The following is a 13,468-nucleotide window of genomic DNA, read 5'->3' on the forward strand; positions in this document are numbered from 1 at the left end:
CACCCGGATATCTCGGTGCTTGGAGCCAATCTCAGCGTCTCCCAGGGGCAAAGCGAACGCTTCTGCCAAATCCAGCTTTGCAGACGCAGGCCGCTAGGCTGACTCTGCATTGGCGAAGGAAGCTCTCTCCTCCCGCTTCCTGCGAAATCTGCTTCTCAGCCTGAGCGAATCTCAGTGGGAACGGTCTTTCCTCTGGGGCCGTTGCTCCTGTGCCTGGGGCTGCCGCAAGGGCACCACCCTCCCAGGGAAAGGCCAAACACACCCCACATGTCTTTGCTCCTCTGGAGAGCTGCAGGCAACCTCAAACTCTCAGGAAGCTTCTCGGCTGAGACGCAGAAGCACTCTGGCTGGGGTCTCGCATCCCCTGCCTGGAGGCCCATGGTGCCTGTTTCTCCCTGGGCGTTGCTTCACCAGAGCGGCCAGGCAACATCTGCCCCATCTACCCTTCTGCTCTTCCCTTCCAGCTGACAGAGTTCTCCCTGCTCTTCTCTAGCCCTAGGAAGTTTGAAGACAACCGGGCTCCTCCTCCTCTGCAAGGAGTCCCGGGGCCCAGTTGGAGTGGAAAGGCAAAACCACAGGCAAGCCCAGGAAAGTGCTGAGTCATGTCTGACACACTCCCTCAGCCTGCTCCTTCATGGCTAGCGAGGCTGTGAGCTAGGAAAGTCTTTGGAAGCTCAGCAAGTGGCAGCGAGATGCAGGCCCCAACCCAGCAATCCCGGTGCTTGGAGCAGGTCTCACAGCCTCCCAGTGCCAAAGCGAGCTCCTCTCTGCCAAATGCAGCTTTGCACACGCAGGCCGCTCTGCTGCCTCTGCATCCACGAAGGAAGCTCTCTAGGCCCGCTTCCTGCGAAATCTGCTTCAGCCTGAGGGAAAAGCCCTTGGAGAGGTCTTGGCTCAGGGGCAGTTGCTCCTGTGCCTGGGGAAGAGGGAAGGGCACCACACTCCCAAGGAAAGGCCAGACACACTCCACACGTCTTTGCTCCTCTGGAGGGCGGCATGGAGCCTCCAACTGGGAGGTCGCTTCTCAGCGGAGACGCAGGGGCATTCTGGCTGTGATCCCGCAGCCCCTGCCTGGAGGCCCACGGTGCCTGTTTCTCTCTGGGCGTTGCTTCCACAGTGCGGCCAAGCAACATCTTCACCATGGGCACAACAGCGCTTCCCTTCCGCCTGACAGACGTCTCAGTGCTCTGCTCTAGACCTCTGAAGTGGGGAGACAACCGAGCCCAGCCTCCTTTCCAAGGAGTCCTGCGCCTTCCATTGCACTGAAAGGCAATAGCACGGGGAAGCCTAGGAAGGGGCTGAGTCATGTCGGACACACTTCCTCAGCCTGCTCCTTTCAGGGAAGCAACGCTGGGAGCTAGGAAAACCTTCTCCAGCTCGGAGAGTGCAAGAGAGATGCAGGCCGCGCACCCGGAAATCTCGGTGCTTGGAGCCAATCTCAGCGTCTCCCAGGGGCAAAGCGAACGCCTCTCTGCCAAATCCAGCTTTGCAGACGCAGGCCGCTAGGCTGCCTCTGCATTGGCGAAGGAAGCTCTCTCCTCCCGCTTCCTGCGAAATCTGCTTCTCAGCCTCAGCGAATCTCAGTGGGAACGGTCTTTCCTCTGGGGCCGTTGCTCCTGTGCCTGGGGCTGCCGCAAGGGCACCACCCTCCCAGGGAAAGGCCAAACACACCCCACATGTCTTTGCTCCTCTGGAGAGCTGCAGGCAACCTCAAACTCTCAGGAAGCTTCTCGGCTGAGACGCAGAAGCACTCTGGCTGAGATCTCGCATCCCCTGCCTGGAGGCCCATGGTGCCTGTTTCTCCCTGGGCGTTGCTTCACCAGAGCGGCCAGGCAACATCTGCCCCATCTACCCTTCTGCTCTTCCCTTCCAGCTGACAGAGTTCTCCCTGCTCTACTCTAGCCCTAGGAAGTTTGCAGACAACCGGGCTCCTCCTCCTGTGCAAGGAGTCCCGGGGCCCAGTTGGAGTGGAAAGGCAAAACCACAGGCAAGCCCAGGAAAGTGCTGAGTCATGTCTGACACACTCCCTCAGCCTGCTCCTTCTTGGCTAGCGAGGCTGTGAGCTAGGAAAGTCTTTGGAAGCTCAGCAAGTGGCAGCGAGATGCAGGCCCCAACCCAGCAATCCCGGTGCTTGGAGCAGGTCTCACAGCCTCCCAGTGCCAAAGCGAGCTCCTCTCTGCCAAATGCAGCTTTGCACACGCAGGCCGCTCTGCTGCCTCTGCATCCACGAAGGAAGCTCTCTAGGCCCGCTTCCTGCGAAATCTGCTTCAGCCTGAGGGAAAAGCCCTTGGAGAGGTCTTGGCTCAGGGGCAGTTGCTCCTGTGCCTGGGGAAGAGGGAAGGGCACCACACTCCCAAGGAAAGGCCAGACACACTCCACACGTCTTTGCTCCTCTGGAGGGCGGCATGGAGCCTCCATATGGGAGATCGCGTCTCAGCGGAGACGCAGGGGCATTCTGGCTGTGATCCCGCAGCCCCTGCCTGGAGGCCCACGGTGCCTGTTTCTCTCTGGGCGTTGCTTCCACAGTGCGGCCAAGCAACATCTTCACCATGGGCACAACAGCGCTTCCCTTCCGCCTGACAGACGTCTCAGTGCTCTGCTCTAGACCTCTGAAGTGGGGAGACAACCGAGTCCAGCCTCCTTTCCAAGGAGTCCTGCGCCTTCGATTGCACTGTAAGGCAATAGCACGGGGAAGCCTAGGAAGGGACTGAGTCATGTCGGACACACTTCCTCAGCATGCTCCTTTCAGGGAAGCAACGCTGGGAGCTAGGAAAGCCTTCTCCAGCTCGGAGAGTGCAAGAGAGATGCAGGCCGCGCACCCGGAAATCTCGGTGCTTGGAGCCAATCTCAGCGTCTCCCAGGGGCAAAGCGAACGCCTCTCTGCCAAATCCAGCTTTGCAGACGCAGGCCGCTAGGCTGCCTCTGCATTGGCGAAGGAAGCTCTCTCCTCCCGCTTCCTGCGAAATCTGCTTCTCAGCCTGAGCGAATCTCAGTGGGAACGGTCTTTCCTCTGGGGCCGTTGCTCCTGTGCCTGGGGCTGCCGCAAGGGCACCACCCTCCCAGGGAAAGGCCAAACACACCCCACATGTCTTTGCTCCTCTGGAGAGCTGCAGGCAACCTCAAACTCTCAGGAAGCTTCTCGGCTGAGACGCAGAAGCACTCTGGCTGGGGTCTCGCATCCCCTGCCTGGAGGCCCATGGTGCCTGTTTCTCCCTGGGCGTTGCTTCACCAGAGCGGCCAGGCAACATCTGCCCCATCTACCCTTCTGCTCTTCCCTTCCAGCTGACAGAGTTCTCCCTGCTCTACTCTAGCCCTAGGAAGTTTGCAGACAACCGGGCTCCTCCTCCTGTGCAAGGAGTCCCGGGGCCCAGTTGGAGTGGAAAGGCAAAACCACAGGCAAGCCCAGGAAAGTGCTGAGTCATGTCTGACACACTCCCTCAGCCTGCTCCTTCATGGCTAGCGAGGCTGTGAGCTAGGAAAGTCTTTGGAAGCTCAGCAAGTGGCAGCGAGATGCAGGCCCCAACCCAGCAATCCCGGTGCTTGGAGCAGGTCTCACAGCCTCCCAGTGCCAAAGCGAGCTCCTCTCTGCCAAATGCAGCTTTGTACACGCAGGCCGCTCTGCTGCCTCTGCATCCACGAAGGAAGCTCTCTAGGCCCGCTTCCTGCGAAATCTGCTTCAGCCTGAGGGAAAAGCCCTTGGAGAGGTCTTGGCTCAGGGGCAGTTGCTCCTGTGCCTGGGGAAGAGGGAAGGGCACCACACTCCCAAGGAAAGGCCAGACACACTCCACACGTCTTTGCTCCTCTGGAGGGCGGCATGGAGCCTCCAACTGGGAGGTCGCTTCTCAGCGGAGACGCAGGGGCATTCTGGCTGTGATCCCGCAGCCCCTGCCTGGAGGCCCACGGTGCCTGTTTCTCTCTGGGCGTTGCTTCACCAGAGCGGCCAGGCAACATCTGCCCCATCTACCCTTCTGCTCTTCCCTTCCAGCTGACAGAGTTCTCCCTGCTCTACTCTAGTCCTAGGAAGTTTGGAGACAACCGGGCTCCTCCTCCTGTGCAAGGAGTCCCGGGGCCCAGTTGGAGTGGAAAGGCAAAACCACAGGCAAGCCCAGGAAAGTGCTGAGTCATGTCTGACACACTCCCTCAGCCTGCTCCTTCACGGCTAGCGAGGCCGTGAGCTAGGAAAGTCTTTGGAAGCTCAGCAAGTGGCAGCGAGATGCAGGCCCCAACCCAGCAATCCCGGTGCTTGGAGCAGGTCTCACAGCCTCCCAGTGCCAAAGCGAGCTCCTCTCTGCCAAATGCAGCTTTGCACATGCAGGCCGCTCTGCTGCCTCTGCATCCACAAAGGAAGCTCTCTAGGCCCGCTTCCTGCGAAATCTGCTTCAGCCTGAGGGAAAAGCCCTTGGAGAGGTCTTGGCTCAGGGGCAGTTGCTCCTGTGCCTGGGGAAGAGGGAAGGGCACCACACTTCCAAGGAAAGGCCAGACACACTCCACACGTCTTTGCTCCTCTGGAGTGCGGCATGGAGCCTCCAACTGGGAGGTCGCTTCTCAGCGGAGACGCAGGGGCATTCTGGCTGTGATCCCGCAGCCCCTGCCTGGAGGCCCACGGTGCCTGTTTCTCTCTGGGCGTTGCTTCCACATTGCGGCCAAGCAACGTCTTCACCATGGGCACAACAGCGCTTCCCTTCCGCCTGACAGACGTCTCAGTGCTCTGCTCTAGACCTCTGAAGTGGGGAGACAACCGAGCCCAGCCTCCTTTCCAAGGAGTCCTGCGCCTTCCATTGCACTGAAAGGCAATAGCACGGGGAAGCCTTGGAAGGGGCTGAGTCATGTCGGACACACTTCCTCAGCCTGCTCCTTTCAGGGAAGCAACGCTGGGAGCTAGGAAAGCCTTCTCCAGCTCGGAGAGTGCAAGAGAGATGCAGACCGCGCACCCGGAAATCTCGGTGCTTGGAGCCAATCTCAGCGTCTCCCAGGGGCAAAGCGAACGCCTCTCTGCCAAATCCAGCTTTGCAGACGCAGGCCGCTAGGCTGCCTCTGCATTGGCGAAGGAAGCTCTCTCCTCCCGCTTCCTGCGAAATCTGCTTCTCAGCCTCAGCGAATCTCAGTGGGAACGGTCTTTCCTCTGGGGCCGTTGCTCCTGTGCCTGGGGCTGCCGCAAGGGCACCACCCTCCCAGGGAAAGGCCAAACACACCCCACATGTCTTTGCTCCTCTGGAGAGCTGCAGGCAACCTCAAACTCTCAGGAAGCTTCTCGACTGAGAGGCAGAAGCACTCTGGCTGAGGTCTCGCATCCCCTGCCTGGAGGCCCATGGTGCCTGTTTCTCCCTGGGCGTTGCTTCACCAGAGCGGCCAGGCAACATCTGCCCCATCTACCCTTCTGCTCTTCCCTTCCAGCTGACAGAGTTCTCCCTGCTCTACTCTAGCCCTAGGAAGTTTGGAGACAACCGGGCTCCTCCTCCTGTGCAAGGAGTCCCGGGGCCCAGTTGGAGTGGAAAGGCAAAACCACAGGCAAGCCCAGGAAAGTGCTGAGTCATGTCTGACACACTCCCTCAGCCTGCTCCTTCATGGCTAGCGAGGCCGTGAGCTAGGAAAGTCTTTGGAAGCTCAGCAAGTGGCAGCGAGATGCAGGCCCCAACCCAGCAATCCCGGTGCTTGGAGCAGGTCTCACAGCCTCCCAGTGCCAAAGCGAGCTCCTCTCTGCCAAATGCAGCTTTGCACACGCAGGCCGCTCTGCTGCCTCTGCATCCACGAAGGAAGCTCTCTAGGCCCGCTTCCTGCGAAATCTGCTTCAGCCTGAGGGAAAAGCCCTTGGGGAGGTCTTTGCTCAGGGGCAGTTGCTCCTGTGCCTGGGGAAGAGGGAAGGGCACCACACTCCCAAGGAAAGGCCAGACACACTCCACACGTCTTTGCTCCTCTGGAGGGCGGCATGGAGCCTCCAACTGGGAGGTCGCTTCTCAGCGGAGACGCAGGGGCATTCTGGCTGTGATCCCGCAGCCCCTGCCTGGAGGCCCACGGTGCCTGTTTCTCTCTGGGCGTTGCTTCCACAGTGCGGCCAAGCAACGTCTTCACCATGGGCACAAGAGCGCTTCCCTTCCTCCTGACAGACGTCTCAGTGCTCTGCTCTAGACCTCTGAAGTGGGGAGACAAACGAGCCCAGCCTCCTTTCCAAGGAGTCCTGCGCCTTCCATTGCACTGAAAGGCAATAGCACGGGGAAGCCTAGGAAGGGGCTGAGTCATGTCGGACACACTTCCTCAGCCTGCTCCTTTCAGGGAAGCAACGCTGGGAGCTAGGAAAGCCTTCTCCAGCTGGGAGAGTGCAAGAGAGATGCAGGCCGCGCACCCAGAAATCTCGGTGCTTGGAGCCAATCTCAGCGTCTCCCAGGGGCAAAGCGAACGCCTCTCTGCCAAATCCAGCTTTGCAGACACAGGCCGCTAGGCTGCCTCTGCATTGGCGAAGGAAGCTCTCTCCTCCCGCTTCCTGCGAAATCTGCTTCTCAGCCTGAGCGAATCTCAGTGGGAACGGTCTTTCCTCTGGGGCCGTTGCTCCTGTGCCTGGGGCTGCCGCAAGGGCACCACCCTCCCAGGGAAAGGCCAAACACACCCCACATGTCTTTGCTCCTCTGGAGAGCTGCAGGCAACCTCAAACTCTCAGGAAGCTTCTCGGCTGAGACGCAGAAGCACTCTGGCTGGGGTCTCGCATCCCCTGCCTGGAGGCCCATGGTGCCTGTTTCTCCCTGGGCGATGCTTCACCAGAGCGGCCAGGCAACATCTGCCCCATCTCCCCTTCTGCTCTTCCCTTCCAGCTGACAGAGTTCTCCCTGCTCTACTCTAGCCCTAGGAAGTTTGTAGACAACCGGGCTCCTCCTCCTCTGCAAGGAGTCCCGGGGCCCAGTTGGAGTGGAAAGGCAAAACCACAGGCAAGCCCAGGAAAGTGCTGAGTCATGTCTGACACACTCCCTCAGCCTGCTCCTTCATGGCTAGCGACGCCGTGAGTTAGGAAAGTCTTTGGAAGCTCAGCAAGTGGCAGCGAGATGCCGGCCCCAACCCAGCAATCCCGGTGCTTGGAGCAGGTCTCACAGCCTCCCAGTGCCAAAGCGAGCTCCTCTCTGCCAAATGCAGCTTTGCACACGCAGGCCGCTCTGCTGCCTCTGCATCCACGAAGGAAGCTCTCTAGGCCCGCTTCCTGCGAAATCTGCTTCAGCCTGAGGGAAAAGCCCTTGGGGAGGTCTTTGCTCAGGGGCAGTTGCTCCTGTGCCTGGGGAAGAGGGAAGGGCACCACACTCCCAAGGAAAGGCCAGACACACTCCACATGTCTTTGCTCCTCTGGAGGGCGGCATGGAGCCTCCAACTGTGAGGTCGCTTCTCAGCGGAGACGCAGGGGCATTCTGGCTGTGATCCCGCAGCCCCTGCCTGGAGGCCCACGGTGCCTGTTTCTCTCTGGGCGTTGCTTCCACATTGCGGCCAAGCAACGTCTTCACCATGGGCACAACAGCGCTTCCCTTCCGCCTGACAGACGTCTCAGTGCTCTGCTCTAGACCTCTGAAGTGGGGAGAGAACCGAGCCCAGCCTCCTTTCCAAGGAGTCCTGCGCCTTCGATTGCACTGAAAGGCAATAGCACGGGGAAGCCTAGGAAGGGACTGAGTCATGTCGGACACACTTCCTCAGCATGCTCCTTTCAGGGAAGCAACGCTGGGAGCTAGGAAAGCCTTCTCCAGCTCGGAGAGTGCAAGAGAGATGCAGGCCGCGCACCCGGAAATCTCGGTGCTTGGAGCCAATCTCAGCGTCTCCCAGGGGCAAAGCGAACGCCTCTCTGCCAAATCCAGCTTTGCAGACGCAGGCCGCTAGGCTGCCTCTGCATTGGCGAAGGAAGCTCTCTCCTCCCGCTTCCTGCGAAATCTGCTTCTCAGCCTGAGCGAATCTCAGTGGGAACGGTCTTTCCTCTGGGGCCGTTGCTCCTGTGCCTGGGGCTGCCGCAAGGGCACCACCCTCCCAGGGAAAGGCCAAACACACCCCACATGTCTTTGCTCCTCTGGAGAGCTGCAGGCAACCTCAAACTCTCAGGAAGCTTCTCGGCTGAGACGCAGAAGCACTCTGGCTGTGATCTCGCATCCCCTGCCTGGAGGCCCATGGTGCCTGTTTCTCCCTGGGCGTTGCTTCACCAGAGCGGCCAGGCAACATCTGCCCCATCTCCCCTTCTGCTCTTCCCTTCCAGCTGACAGAGTTCTCCCTGCTCTACTCTAGCCCTAGGAAGTTTGGAGACAACCGGGCTCCTCCTCCTGTGCAAGGAGTCCCGGGGCCCAGTTGGAGTGGAAAGGCAAAACCACAGGCAAGCCCAGGAAAGTGCTGAGTCATGTCTGACACACTCCCTCAGCCTGCTCCTTCATGGCTAGCGAGGCCGTGAGTTAGGAAAGTCTTTGGAAGCTCAGCAAGTGGCAGCGAGATGCAGGCCCCAACCCAGCAATCCCGGTGCTTGGAGCAGGTCTCACAGCCTCCCAGTACCAAAGCGAGCTCCTCTCTGCCAAATGCAGCTTTGCAGACGCAGGCCGCTCTGCTGCCTCTGCATCCACGAAGGAAGCTCTCTATGCCCGCTTCCTGCGAAATCTGCTTCAGCCTGAGGGAAAAGCCCTTGGAGAGGTCTTGGCTCAGGGGCAGTTGCTGCTGTGCCTGGGGAAGAGGGAAGGGCACCACACTCCCAAGGAAAGGCCAGACACACTCCACACGTCTTTGCTCCTCTGGAGGGCGGCATGGAGCCTCCAACTGGGAGGTCGCTTCTCAGCGGAGACGCAGGGGCATTCTGGCTGTGATCCCGCAGCCCCTGCCTGGAGGCCCACGGTGCCTGTTTCTCTCTGGGCGTTGCTTCCACAGTGCGGCCAAGCAACATCTTCACCATGGGCACAACAGCGCTTCCCTTCCGCCTGACAGACGTCTCAGTGCTCTGCTCTAGACCTCTGAAGTGGGGAGACAACCGAGCCCAGCCTCCTTTCCAAGGAGTCCTGCGCCTTCCATTGCACTGAAAGGCAATAGCACGGGGAAGCCTAGGAAGGGGCTGAGTCATGTCGGACACACTTCCTCAGCCTGCTCCTTTCAGGGAAGCAACGCTGGGAGCTAGGAAAGCCTTCTCCAGCTCGGAGAGTGCAAGAGAGATGCAGGCCGCGCACCCGGAAATCTCGGTGCTTGGAGCCAATCTCAGCGTCTCCCAGGGGCAAAGCGAATGCCTCTCTGCCAAATTCAGCTTTGCAGACGCAGGCCGCTATGCTGCCTCTGCATTGGCGAAGGAAGCTCTCTCCTCCCGCTTCCTGCTAAATCTGCTTCTCAGCCTGAGCGAATCTCAGTGGGAACGGTCTTTCCTCTGGGGCCGTTGCTCCTGTGCCTGGGGCTGCCGCAAGGGCACCACCCTCCCAGGGAAAGGCCAAACACACCCCACATGTCTTTGCTCCTCTGGAGAGCTGCAGGCAACCTCAAACTCTCAGGAAGCTTCTCGGCTGAGACGCAGAAGCACTCTGGCTGGGGTCTCGCATCCCCTGCCTGGAGGCCCATGGTGCCTGTTTCTCCCTGGGCGTTGCTTCACCAGAGCGGCCAGGCAACATCTGCCCCATCTACCCTTCTGCTCTTCCCTTCCAGCTGACAGAGTTCTCCCTGCTCTACTCTAGCCCTAGGAAGTTTGGAGACAACCGGGCTCCTCCTCCTGTGCAAGGAGTCCCGGGGCCCAGTAGGAGTGGAAAGGCAAAACCACAGGCAAGCCCAGGAAAGTGCTGAGTCATGTCTGACACACTCCCTCAGCCTGCTCCTTCATGGCTAGCGAGGCTGTGAGCTAGGAAAGTCTTTGGAAGCTCAGCAAGTGGCAGCGAGATGCAGGCCCCAACCCAGCAATCCCGGTGCTTGGAGCAGGTCTCACAGCCTCCCAGTGCCAAAGCGAGCTCCACTCTGCCATATGCAGCTTTGCACACGCAGGCCGCTCTGCTGCCTCTGCATCCACGAAGGAAGCTCTCTAGGCCCGCTTCCTGCCAAATCTGCTTCAGCCTGAGGGAAAAGCCCTTGGAGAGGTCTTTGCTCAGGGGCAGTTGCTCCTGTGCCTGGGGAAGAGGGAAGGGCACCACACTCCCAAGGAAAGGCCAGACACACTCCACACGTCTTTGCTCCTCTGGAGGGCGGCATGGAGCCTCCAACTGGGAGGTCGCTTCTCAGCGGAGACGCAGGGGCATTCTGGCTGTGATCCCGCAGCCCCTGCCTGGAGGCCCACGGTGCCTGTTTCTCTCTGGGCGTTGCTACCACAGTGCTGCCAAGCAACATCTTCACCATGGGCACAACAGCGCTTCCTTTCCGCCTGACAGACGTCTCAGTGCTCTGCTCTAGACCTCTGAAGTGGGGAGACAACCGAGCCCAGCCTCTTTTCCAAGGAGTCCTGCGCCTTCCATTGCACTGAAAGGCAATAGCACGGGGAAGCCTAGGAAGGGGCTGAGTCATGTCGGACACACTTCCTCAGCCTGCTCCTTTCAGGGAAGCAACGCTGGGAGCTAGGAAAGCCTTCTCAAGCTCGGAGAGTGCAAGAGAGATGCAGGCCGCGCACCCGGAAATCTCGGTGCTTGGAGCCAAACTGAGCGTCTCCCAGGGGCAAAGCGAACGCCTCTCTGCCAAATCCAGCTTTGCAGACGCAGGCCGCTAGGCTGCCTCTGCATTGGCGAAGGAAGCTCTCTCCTCCCGCTTCCTGCGAAATCTGCTTCTCAGCCTGAGCGAATCTCAGTGGGAACGGTCTTTCCTCTGGGGCCGTTGCTCCTGTGCCTGGGGCTGCCGCAAGGGCACCACCCTCCCAGGGAAATGCCAAACACACCCCACATGTCTTTGCTCCTCTGGAGAGCTGCAGGCAACCTCAAACTCTCAGGAAGCTTCTCGGCTGAGACGCAGAAGCACTCTGGCTGGGATCTCGCATCCCCTGCCTGGAGGCCCATGGTGTCTGTTTCTCCCTGGGCGTTGCTTCACCAGAGCGGCCAGGCAACGTCTGCCCCATCTACCCTTCTGCTCTTCCCTTCCAGCTGACAGAGTTCTCCCTGCTCTACTCTAGCCCTAGGAAGTTTGGAGACAACCGGGCTCCTCCTCCTCTGCAAGGAGTCCCGGGGCCCAGTTGGAGTGGAAAGGCAAAACCACAGGCAAGCCCAGGAAAGTGCTGAGTCATGTCTGACACACTGCCTCAGCCTGCTCCTTCATGGCTAGCGAGGCTGTGAGCTAGGAAAGTCTTTGGAAGCTCAGCAAGTGGCAGCGAGATGCAGGCCCCAACCCAGCAATCCCGGTGCTTGGAGCAGGTCTCACAGCCTCCCAGTGCCAAAGCGAGCTCCTCTCTGCCAAATGCAGCTTTGCACACGCAGGCCGCTCTGCTGCCTCTGCATCCACGAAGGAAGCTCTCTAGGCCCGCTTCCTGCGAAATCTGCTTCAGCCTGAGGGAAAAGCCCTTGGAGAGGTCTTGGCTCAGGGGCAGTTGCTCCTGTGCCTGGGGAAGAGGGAAGGGCGCCACACTCCCAAGGAAAGGCCAGACACACTCCACACGTCTTTGCTCCTCTGGAGGGCGGCATGGAGCCTCCAACTGGGAGGTCGCTTCTCAGCGGAGACGCAGGGGCATTCTGGCTGTGATCCCGCAGCCCCTGCCTGGAGGCCCACGGTGCCTGTTTCTCTCTGGGCGTTGCTTCCACAGTGCGGCCAAGCAACATCTTCACCATGGGCACAACAGCGCTTCCCTTCCGCCTGACAGACGTCTCAGTGCTCTGCTCTAGACCTCTGAATTGGGGAGACAACCGAGCCCAGCCTCCTTTCCAAGGAGTCCTGCGCCTTCCATTGCACTGAAAGGCAATAGCACGGGGAAGCCTAGGAAGGGGCTGAGTCATGTCGGACACACTTCCTCAGCCTGCTCCTTTCAGGGAAGCAACGCTGGGAGCTAGGAAAGCCTTCTCAAGCTCGGAAAGTGCAAGAGAGATGCAGGCCGCGCACCCGGAAATCTCGGTGCTTGGAGCCAATCTCAGCGTCTCCCAGGGGCAAAACGAACGCCTCTCTGCCAAATCCAGCTTTGCAGACGCAGGCCGCTAGGCTGCCTCTGCATTGGCAAAGGAAGCTCTCTCCTCCCGCTTCCTGCGAAATCTGCTTCTGAGCCTGAGCTAATCTCAGTGGGAACGGTCTTTCCTCTGGGACCGTTGCTCCTGTGCCTGGGGCTGCCGCAAGGGCACCACCCTCCCAGGGAAAGGCCAAACACACCCCACATGTCTTTGCTCCTCTGGAGAGCTGCAGGCAACCTCAAACTCTCAGGAAGCTTCTCGGCTGAGACGCAGAAGGACTCTGGCTGGGATCTCGCATCCCCTGCCTGGAGGCCCATGGTGTCTGTTTCTCCCTGGGCGTTGCTTCACCAGAGCGGCCAGGCAACATCTGCCCCATCTACCCTTCTGCTCTTCCCTTCCAGCTGACAGAGTTCTCCCTGCTCTACTCTAGCCCTAGGAAGTTTGGAGACAACCGGGCTCCTCCTCCTGTGCAAGGTGTCCCGGGGCCCAGCTGGAGTGGAATGGCAAAACCACAGGCAAGCCCAGGAAAGTGCTGAGTCATGTCTGACACACTCCCTCAGCCTGCTCCTTCATGGCTAGCGAGGCCGTGAGCTAGGAAAGTCTTTGGAAGCTCAGCAAGTGGCAGCGAGATGCATGCCCCAACCCAGCAATCCCGGTGCTTGGAGCAGGTCTCACAGCCTCCCAGTGCCAAAGCGAGCTCCTCTCTGCCAAATGCAGCTTTGCACACGCAGGCCGCTCTGCTGCCTCTGCATCCACGAAGGAAGCTCTCTAGGCCCGCTTCCTGCGAAATCTGCTTCAGCCTGAGGGAAAAGCCCTTGGAGAGGTCTTGGCTCAGGGGCAGTTGCTCCTGTGCCTGGGGAAGAGGGAAGGGCACCACACTCCCAAGGAAAGGCCAGACACACTCCACACGTCTTTGCTCCTCTGGAGGGCGGCATGGAGCCTCCAACTGGGAGGTCGCTTCTCAGCGGAGACGCAGGGGCATTCTGGCTGTGATCCCGCAGCCCCTGCCTGGAGGCCCACGGTGCCTGTTTCTCTCTGGGCGTTGCTTCCACAGTGCGGCCAAGCAACGTCTTCACCATGGGCACAACAGCGCTTCCCTTCCGCCTGACAGACGTCTCAGTGCTCTGCTCTAGACCTCTGAAGTGGGGAGACAACCGAGCCCAGCCTCCTTTCCAAGGAGTCCTGCGCCTTCGATTGCACTGAAAGGCAATAGCACGGGGAAGCCTAGGAAGTGGCTGAGTCATGTCGGACACACTTCCTCAGCCTGCTCCTTTCAGGGAAGCAACGCTGGGAGCTAGGAAAGCCTTCTCCAGCTCGGAGAGTGCAAGAGAGATGCAGGCCGCGCACCCGGAAATCTCGGTGCTTGGAGCCAATCTCAGCGTCTCCCAGGGGCAAAGCGAACGCCTCTCTGCCAAATCCAGCTTTGCAGA

The sequence above is a fragment of the Moschus berezovskii genome, chromosome 8 (genome assembly GCF_049115385.1).
Source record: "Moschus berezovskii isolate FMDL1 chromosome 8, NW_MosBer_1.0, whole genome shotgun sequence".
NCBI lineage: Eukaryota > Metazoa > Chordata > Mammalia > Artiodactyla > Moschidae > Moschus > Moschus berezovskii.